Below are 9,555 nucleotides of genomic sequence, written 5' to 3'. Positions count from 1 at the left end.
GATTCCTGAGCACAGAGCCAGGAGTAACCCCTGAGCACTGCCGGGTGTGATCCAAAAACCAAAAAAAAAAAAAAAAATTTTAGGATGAATAATCTACTATACTTCAACAAATGTTGAAAATGAAAACAAAAAGGCAGAAATTTACAGAATATTTATCACCAAACTCAAATTATTTGTTCATATTTTATAAATATTATTGAGATTCTAAAATGCAAATAATTCTCAAAAATATTCTGTATGTCTACAAAATCTAAAATATTAAAAATAGATAAATAAATTTTATTCATATTTTTACAGTATTTAGTCTTTTTATGAGTCACCAGAATTAAATACAGAGGGAAATTGGAAAATTGATTAAAAATATTCCATTCTATGAATGAGAAAGCAAGACATAAATAATTTCTCATTTACTGCAATGACAGTTTTTAAGAGCAACAAAGCTGCAAATTATTTTTGAAACATGAAAGATGGGGACATATAGAAAGAATAGCTAAGAATGCCATAATTTTAGTTACATATGTATAGTTTATCACATTTCTTACAGCTTACATCCCACCATTGTGGGATGAAATGCAACTAACTAACTATAATTATAATTGTAGATCTCCAGATGACAAGTTCTCTGAAGTTACTATCTTTAATTTTCATAGCCATATTGCAAGGTAAATAGTATAAGGTTCATTGGAAGCTGGAGGATTCTTTGGTCAGGTTATCCAGAGTGAGTCTCAACCCCACACCTAACTGCATCAGTATCTTATTCCTCATCCACATCACAAAGGCTCTCTTGCTCTCTCATTTTTTTAATAATACTTTTATTTATAAACCGTGATTGCAAACATGATTGAGTTCGGCTTCAGTTATAAAAAGAACACCACCCTTCACCAGTGCAACATTCCCACCACTAATGCCTTCCATCTCCCTCCTCCCCCCACTCCCATCCTGTATTCAAGACAGGCAATCTACTTCTCTCACTCGTTAAAAATTATCATGGTAGTTATTCGTGTAGTTATTTCTCTAACTATACTAACCACTCTTTGTGGTAAACCTCATATCGTGAGTTGTTCTTTTGGCCTTCATCTCTGGGCATTTTTACAAAAATGTCTTTTATTTTTCTTAAAACCCATAGATAAGTGAGACTATTCTGTGTGTCTCTCTCCCTCTGACTTATTTCACTCAGCATAATAGTTTCTATGTCCATCTACGTATAGGAAAATTTCATGACTTCACCTCTCCTGACAGCTGCATAATATTCCATTGTGTATATGTACCACAGTTTCTTTAGCCATTCATCTGTTAAAGGGCATCTGGGTTGTTTCCAGAGTCTGGCTATTGTAAATAGCACTACAATAAATATGGGTGTAAGGAAGGTATTTTTGTATTGTGTTTTTGTGTTCCTAGGGTATAGCCCTAGGAATGGTATAGCTGGATCATATGGAAGTTCTATTTCCAGTTTTTTTGTCTTGCTCTTTTATTTAAGATCAGCAATTTTACTTTATTTAAAGTTGATAACATTATTATTACAGACCAACCCTAAATTTATTGACCACTTACCACTTTCAAGTGTATAGCTGTCAGTATGTGATTAAGCTTTGCTCTATGACAACAGCTTCAGATATTTAAGTACCATATATTGATTTCTTTTTTTATATATCATATCATTATAGGTCTCCTGGCTTTACTGTAAATTGACTTTACCACCATTTTGAACTTTGTTGAGGGAAGAACTACAATGTACACATTAAAATTACAACAACCTCACCACTGCCACCACCAACAAATAAAATCAAACAAAAAATCACAACAACCTGAGAGCATTGTCATGAAGGGTTTTGTGCTACCAAGAAAACTTTCATCTAGAAATGTCAGACATTACTCTGCTTACAATTCATTGGGATAGTTGGTCACATGTCTTCCAGTATCATTAGGGGGCAACCTAAACATGACCTTACTTCTGTTGGCCCAGATGGGTCTCATAGCTAGAAATATTTAGTATTACCTCTATTTTGCCAGGTGTGCAGTTTGGAGAGAAAACAAAGAACCAGAAAAGATATTTTGACCTTAGATGACTTACTGTGAGCTATGCAAGCATTCTCCTATAAGGCAAAGGAGAGTAAGTTCCACACTATAGTAGAAACTATAGTAGAAACACTATAGTAGAAATGATCAAATCACAGGGGAAATAAAGATTATTAAAAGCCAGTGCAGAGCAAAACATGATGAACTTTAAAAACTTAAAGGACTTCAAAATATTACAAAGTAAAAATTTTAGGAAAAATATTCTAGCTAGGGAAAGTACATACTTAAAGTTTGTTGTATTGAGTAAAGATGTCCACACTGACAGGATAGAAGAGGTGGCAGGAGAGACAAATAAAGAAACCAGAACTGGAAACATCACTTGGGCAGAGATCATGGAAATTTAAGTAGCTCAGAAAGAAAGTGTCTTTATACTGGAGTTTCTACAAAACTATATCAGAGATGCTATCTCAAATGAACTTAATATTTCAATTAAATTATTATCTTGACATAGTCACAGTTCTTAGAAGGATATATTCTCATGTCAATTAGAACAAAATAAAAGGTTATCAAAGTAAAGTGTTTAATACAATAAATATAAATGAGCTACTGAATAGAAGGTCGATTAAAAAACATGTCACATCTTTCTAAGAACATATGTCATTCTGAAAACTCACTGCTCATTGTTTTCAGAAGGAAGAAGAACAAAAATATTGAATAAAATGATATGGATGAAGTCTTAGTAAAATGTCATCAATTTTCTATGTTTAAAATTTTCTCATGTGTTCTTTAGTGTAAGATATAAGGTCAATTAATTACTCATTTTCTCTTAGGTTTGATTGCCTGATCATTTCTTGTTAGTGGTTTTTGGGAGCACCCCCAATAGTACTCCAGGGATTCAGTCCTCTGGGGGAATCAGGTGGTGCTCACATATGAACTATGTACTCAACCTGTTAAATTATCTCTCAGACATGATTATCTAATATTTCAACAATAATTTTCTTCTTTGACATTTTCTAGGTCTTCTTTAACACTTTTAAAAACCCTAAGTCTTAAATTCTGGAAAGAATTTTTCAAGTAAGAGTTTGGGCCAATACTTAATCAGGGCCTTCAAAACAGTGTCCCATGCTTGTGTCCATAAATTTTCTTCCAAAGTTCTGCAATTCCAGATACTCAGTAAACTACACTAGAAAACATTTTTAATTTAAAAAAGAAGAAGCAACAAACATACCTCCCAATTCTTGCCTAGGGATGTTGCAGAAGTCAAATGAAAGTTAGTTCTGGTCTCAGATATCACACCTGGCTGGAACGGGATTATCTGAAAAAAACAATATTAACGATTTAGACTTCTCACAGCCGGAGGGATGTTGTGCTTGTATTAAAACCTTGTCCTGCCTCCTGTTTAGACAGTATAAAACCAGGACCTAAGCCATGTTCCAGAGTTCTTGGCAGTTTGGGTTTATGACAGAACAAGGAAGAAAAGGAGAATGAGCAGAACAGGGAGGAAATAGGCAAACACTGAAGGTGTTGCTTGGTAATTCAGATTTTGCTTCTTAGATGGCAAGTCCAGGAGAACCACTTGAGGCTCCTTAGAAAATATTGGTTCCGAGACAGCCAGACTGGATAGGTCTTAAAGTTCTGCATCTTTCTCAAGCTCCCATGCCATAACCCTGCACTCTTGGTGATAATTGAATCCTCTAGTCCCTTCCCACTTCTAACCCTAAGGGTGAGATGTTGACCCCACTGGTGGTCCAGGCAAACAGACTTCCCCACAGAACAAGGATGCTCATCAGCCATTCAGTGGACTACCTCTACCAGCTCTACCTTCATTCTGACCATGTGACCAATGAACATGAACAGAAGTCTCTTGGTCAGCAATGCTAAAATACAAGAATAAAGACCCCAAGTGTGTGCTAGCTCAAAGGGCTGGTGAGCCTGTTGGAACCCTTGCTGAATATCCAACACCACACAGTTTCTTGAGTATTTCTGGGTATGTCCCTAAAATGAAAATAAAGCAAAGCAAACATACATTAATGACAGGAGGGGAAAAAAGAAGGCTACTAGAAGCCCTTTATAAAGGGGCCCTTTGGGGTTGGAGAGATAGTACATCAGGAAGGATGTTTACCTTGCAAACAGCTAACCTGGTTTCTATCCTCAGTACCTCATATGGTCCCCTCAGATGGCCCCACCAGGAGTGATCATTGAGCACAGAGTCAGGAGTAAGCCCTGAGCACTGCTGGATGTACTCCTCCCAGAAAGGGGCTTCCTTGTTCAAATAAAGGAACCCAAAGTGGAGGTATACTACCAACCCACTTCTTGGATTACCGAGTGAGTGTATGTGAATATGGTGCTTGGAAAGGCTGTATTCATCTTAAGGTATATGAAGGAACTCAGTGGCCCTTGGATCCCTTCACCCACTTTCTTATCTGGGTCCCGAAGAGTGGAATTCTTCAGGGATCTTAGTTAGATCAGCTTTCTTAACATTGTGTTGCTCTGAATTAGATATTGTAAGGTGTGTAGCAATCCACTACTGTGCCATTAAATCAAGTAGAAGTTGTGTTCAAATTGGCTATGAGAAGAATAGAGAAGACCACTTAATGCTCCAAGACTCAGGGATCCTCAAACTTTTTAAACAGGGGGCCAGTTCACTGTCCCTCAGTTCACTAATTATAGTAAAAACAAAACTTATGAACGAATTCTTATGCACACTGCATATATCTGATTTTGCAATGAAGAAACAAAACAGATACAAATACAATATGTGGCCCACGGGCCATAGTTTGAGGACCGAGCCAAGTTCTTCCCCTTGGCAACACACTACCAATAGACTCTTACCTGCATTAAAGGTCTCAAGAGGGACCAGTTTAGAAAGATTTTATATAACTAACTTTTTGTGGCAGATGATACCAGTTCGGACCCTCCCAGACATTGCACCCCTCCTCCAACTTTAAAGGCATAGGCGAATCTCACTCAGAGGTAGTTCTTTGTCTCCCTGTCTGCCTTTGTCTCTACTCTGCATTTCTGTCTCTGCCTTGTGCTACTACTACCTCTCTCATTCCTGATCCTTCACTTTACTCAAATGACCTGCAAAATTAGGTAAGATAGTCAGGAGACAGGTGACCTGCAATATTTCATGAGCCACCTGGGAGAATTATTTGGGGAAGCCACATTTCCCATCTATATAATTACCATCTACTGAACTAGAAGCTTGAGGCTATTCTTAACCATCACACTCCATGTTTACAATCTCCTCAAAATTTCTCCCTCTAAAAATTTTTAGAATGTCTTTTTATTTAATTTATTTTATTGAAATTATTGTGATTTAAAAATCCCTTCATAATTGGGTTTCAGACATACAATGAAAATATCTTCTGTGATATACTCTGTGAAATATCTCTGTGAAATACTGACATTTTATTCAAATGTAGACAAGGACATTCTCTTTCTAATTAACTCTCTGGAACATTTATTCTCTCTTTCTCACCCTTTCCCTTTATTCCCTCTAATGGAAAACACTGTATCATAAAGGAATGAGAAATAATTAGTAAAAAGGTAAAGTGCAAATCAATAACTAAGAAGGCAGTCAGTCCGCTACTACTTCCTCATCCTATTCTGTGCCTATCTAGTCTTCCTATTTCCTCTTTGAGGTTACTTTAAGCTTTTTAATACATGATGGACTTTTGTGTTTGCACTTCTGAGATGCTTTTTCCCCCAGGAACTGTCTTTTTTCCTCAAAGAAGTACTTGTCCTCAAAGAAGTCATAGAAAACTTACTTTCTTAGGGTGGCCTTGCCTGATTCCTGAATAAGACTGTCTTTCCAGCATTACCCGCAGGACAATTAATTATGTACCTATTCAAGCTTTTATTTCCCATGAGACTGTAAACCCATGAATGAATGTATCTTCCTTGTCTGTTAGTTCCAAAGTGCTAAGTTCAGAGTCTAATATACAACAGTGATGAATTAATGTCCTTTTTAATACATAAAACACAAAGGCAAGTATAATTATCAAAACTTATGTCAATAAGAATAAATTAGTGCTGTCAAATCTCTCAATGGTGATACTTAAGTAATTGTCTGAAGATTTATTAGGCTGGTTGGTACTAGGTAAGCCTTCTGAGCTATTGCTCAAGCTTATTGAGTTGGTGGTCTTCTATATAACATTCCTATCAAATTTGCTGTAATCCTACTGAGTTGACAGTACTACAAAATTTGGAGGTGTCCTGGCATTCATGGCCACGTGCTGCAGGATTTATAGATCCAGAATGATTTGTGGCTTGGCAGTTTAACAATGTTCAGTAGTGTAGCTGGGCTTAATTTTATGTCTGAAGGTATCAGGTGTGGCTATTGGCTGCTGTTAACTTCAGGCAGAAAGGGAACTCCTTCAGCCCCTATTCTGAGAAATTCCCAGAGTTGTCAGACTCATTCAGTTTACCTGGGAAGATTTGGCAGCCATCATGTTCATGTGGAAGTGAACAGTAGAGCTTGGTCATTTTTCTGCCTACAAAATTGTGGGTGTCATTGGGTTTTCTGGTGATTGGAGGGCTTGGGTTAAGATTTGGCCTTCCCCCTTTCTGAGACTATTCAGAGTTTTCACCCTGTACTGATGTCGCATGGGAAGATTTAACTGCTTGTTATACTTTTTCAGTTTAGTTGTGGAGCTAGGCCGTTTCTATGTCTGAGGGTATGGAGTGTGGCTTTGAGCTGCCTGACCCCATTCCAAGAATTTCCCTCAGTTGAGAACCTGGAATAATTTGGCAGTCATCATGTTCTTGTGAAAGTTAGTTGTGGATCTGGAATTTTTTTTAGCCAGCCTGATGTTATATATTCAAAGGAACACTCAAATCCCTGAAAGTAAACAATTGTCCTTTGAAAACTTCTAAAGAATTTTCACCTGAGAAGAGAGCACAGACATCAACCATAGCTATTATGAAAGTAGCCTCATCAACAAAGAAATTCCTGGTCTGTGAAGATCAGATAGGAGCACAGATCGAAGAGAAATATAGAAACCAATTACAGTAAGAACAGTCACAATAAAAAAGGGACTTGTGGCCAGCACAGATCAAATCCAAGAATAACTCAGGTTATTCTCTAGGGTGCACCCTTGAGAGAGAGAGAGTACCCACAACAAATGGACCTGTGACCTGCCCTTCCACATAGGTCAGAGGCCATACATACCCAAGGGAGTGACTTCTCAAGCAGGCCAAAACTTACACAACCACAGGATAATTTCATCTATTAGCCATGAGAAATATGGATAGTGACATAAGAAAGAAGGACCTTAAGACTACAAAAAAAAAAAAAAAAAAAAAAAAACCATGGGAAAATAGTGAAAAAACACGCCATACCTGGTGGGTTAAGACTACAATTTTGCTGACCAAGTAAGTACTAATGCTCTATGTAACCTGTGAAATACAGATCAAAGTGGAAATTCTTAGGTTGTTCAACAAGCTCAAAGAAACAATGAAATGGGGGCCCAGAGAGATAGCATAAAGGTAAGGCATTTGCCTTGTGTGCAGAAGGTCGGTAGTTCGAATTCCATATGGTCCTGAGCCTGCCAGGAGCAATTTCTGAGCATAGAGCCAGGAGTAACCCCTGAGCACTGCTGGGAGTGACCCCCCCCCAAAAAAAAACAAAAGACAAACGACAATAACAACAACAAAAGAAACAATGAAATGGACTGCCAATAAGACAAAGGAGGACATGAGAGCATAAATGAGAAAAATATAAACAGAAATATCAGAATTTAAAAACTTGGTAAACAAAATGAAAAATTTATTGGGAGGCCTCAATAGCAGAGTAAAAGCCACTGAAGATAGAATTAGTGAACTCAAAGATGAAGTGCAACAAAAGAAGAGAAAAAAAGTCTCAAATAAATAAAAAAATGGAAAATTTTTTCAAAATAAATTCAATAAGAATAACATAAGAATCATTGGAGTCCTAGAGAGCCAGGAAGAAAACATCTATGAAGAAACTACAGTCAAAGATATCATAGCTGAGAAATTTCCAGAGCTAAAGAGTGATTGCACCCACATCCTGGATACCTAAAGAGTACCAGCTAAAAGAGACCCATAAAAAATAACCCGAGGCACATCCTAATCACAATGATGAAAATCATAGGTAAGTATATATTATTGAAAGCAGCAAGATCAAAAAAGAAAATTACAGACAAAGGAGCATCCTTAAGATTGACAGCAGATTTATCACAAGCAATCCTCCAGGCCAAAGACAGTGGTGAGATATAATGAAAAAAAGCACAATAAAAATAAATACTTCACAAAAATAAATTAACCCATTCAGATTACCATTTAGGTTTGAAGGAAAAATAATCAGCTTCATGGATAAACAACAGCTCAGGAACTTTACAAACTCAAAAACAACTTTAAAAGAAGGATTGATGGGGATACTTTAGGCAAGACAAACTCCACAAAAACCAAATTTCTCAAAAAGATGACTTAGTTCCATGACAATCATCTTTCTCAACATCAATGGACTAAATGCACCAATTAAGAAACAGAGGGTGGCAAAATGAATCAGAAAATTGAGCTAATATTTTGCTATCTGCAAAAAGCACATTTGAATAGTCAGAACAAACACATGTTTAAAATCAAAGATTAGAAGGTAATTCTTCAAGGAAATAATTAATTAAAAAGCCTAGGGTGATCATACTAGTATCATATGATATAGACTTCAATTTAACAATGTTATAATATCACTTCTCAATAATCAAGAGATATGCATATGAGGAAAAAATCATACTCCTAAACATATATGCGACCAATAAGGGGCAGAAAGTAACTTTAAACAACTGATAATAGTGCTCGTTTTGGCAGCACATATACTAAAATTGGAAAGATACAGAGAAGATTAGCATGGCCCCTGCGCAAGGATGACATGCAAATTCGTGAAGCGTTCCATATTAAAAAAAAAACTGGTAATAGACTTGAAGAAAGAAATCCATGGCAACATAGTAATAATTGGTGACTTCAATACCACTCAAAGATCCTCAACAAAATATTAGCAAATATAATCTAACAATTCATAAAGAAAAGATCATATAACATGATCAAATAGGATTCACACAAGGGATACAAGAATGGTTTAACATACACAAGTCAATAAGCATAATATACCATGTCAATCAAAAGAAATAAAAATTGTATTACCATATCATAGCAATAGGTGCAGAGAAAGCATTTGACAAGATCTAATATGCTCTTATACTAAAAAATAATGACACTACTGGAGAGATAGCACATCTGTAGTGCATTTGCCTTTCACATGGCAGACCCAGGATGGACCTGGGTTCGATTCCCAGCATCTATATAGTCCCCCAAGCTTCCCAGGAGCAATTTCTGAGCACAGAGTCAGGAGTGCTGCCATCCCTGAGTGCTGCTGGGTGTGGCCCAAAAACCGGATAATAATAATGATAATGATACTACATTGAATTTAGAAGTTGCTGCACCTCAAAGAAAACAGGGGCCCAGATAAAAGGACTGTCCATGGAATAGGAGAAACTATCTACCCAATACCTGTCTGCTGAG

At 36.8% G+C, this 9,555-nt stretch overlaps 1 non-coding gene across 1 annotated transcript; it reads left to right on the top strand.

Annotated features, from left to right (window-relative positions):
* Positions 1 to 8,828: 8,828 nt before the first annotated feature.
* Positions 8,829 to 8,935, top strand: LOC126005686 (U6 spliceosomal RNA). Its single transcript, XR_007494726.1, has one exon. It is a non-coding gene; the product is annotated as a U6 spliceosomal RNA (small nuclear RNA).
* Positions 8,936 to 9,555: the final 620 nt, after the last annotated feature.

Source organism: Suncus etruscus, chromosome 3, assembly GCF_024139225.1.
Source record: "Suncus etruscus isolate mSunEtr1 chromosome 3, mSunEtr1.pri.cur, whole genome shotgun sequence".
NCBI classification, from domain to species: domain Eukaryota; kingdom Metazoa; phylum Chordata; class Mammalia; order Eulipotyphla; family Soricidae; genus Suncus; species Suncus etruscus.
Note: the sequence above shows the minus strand (reverse complement) of the source record. Positions and strands in the feature narration are given on the sequence as shown.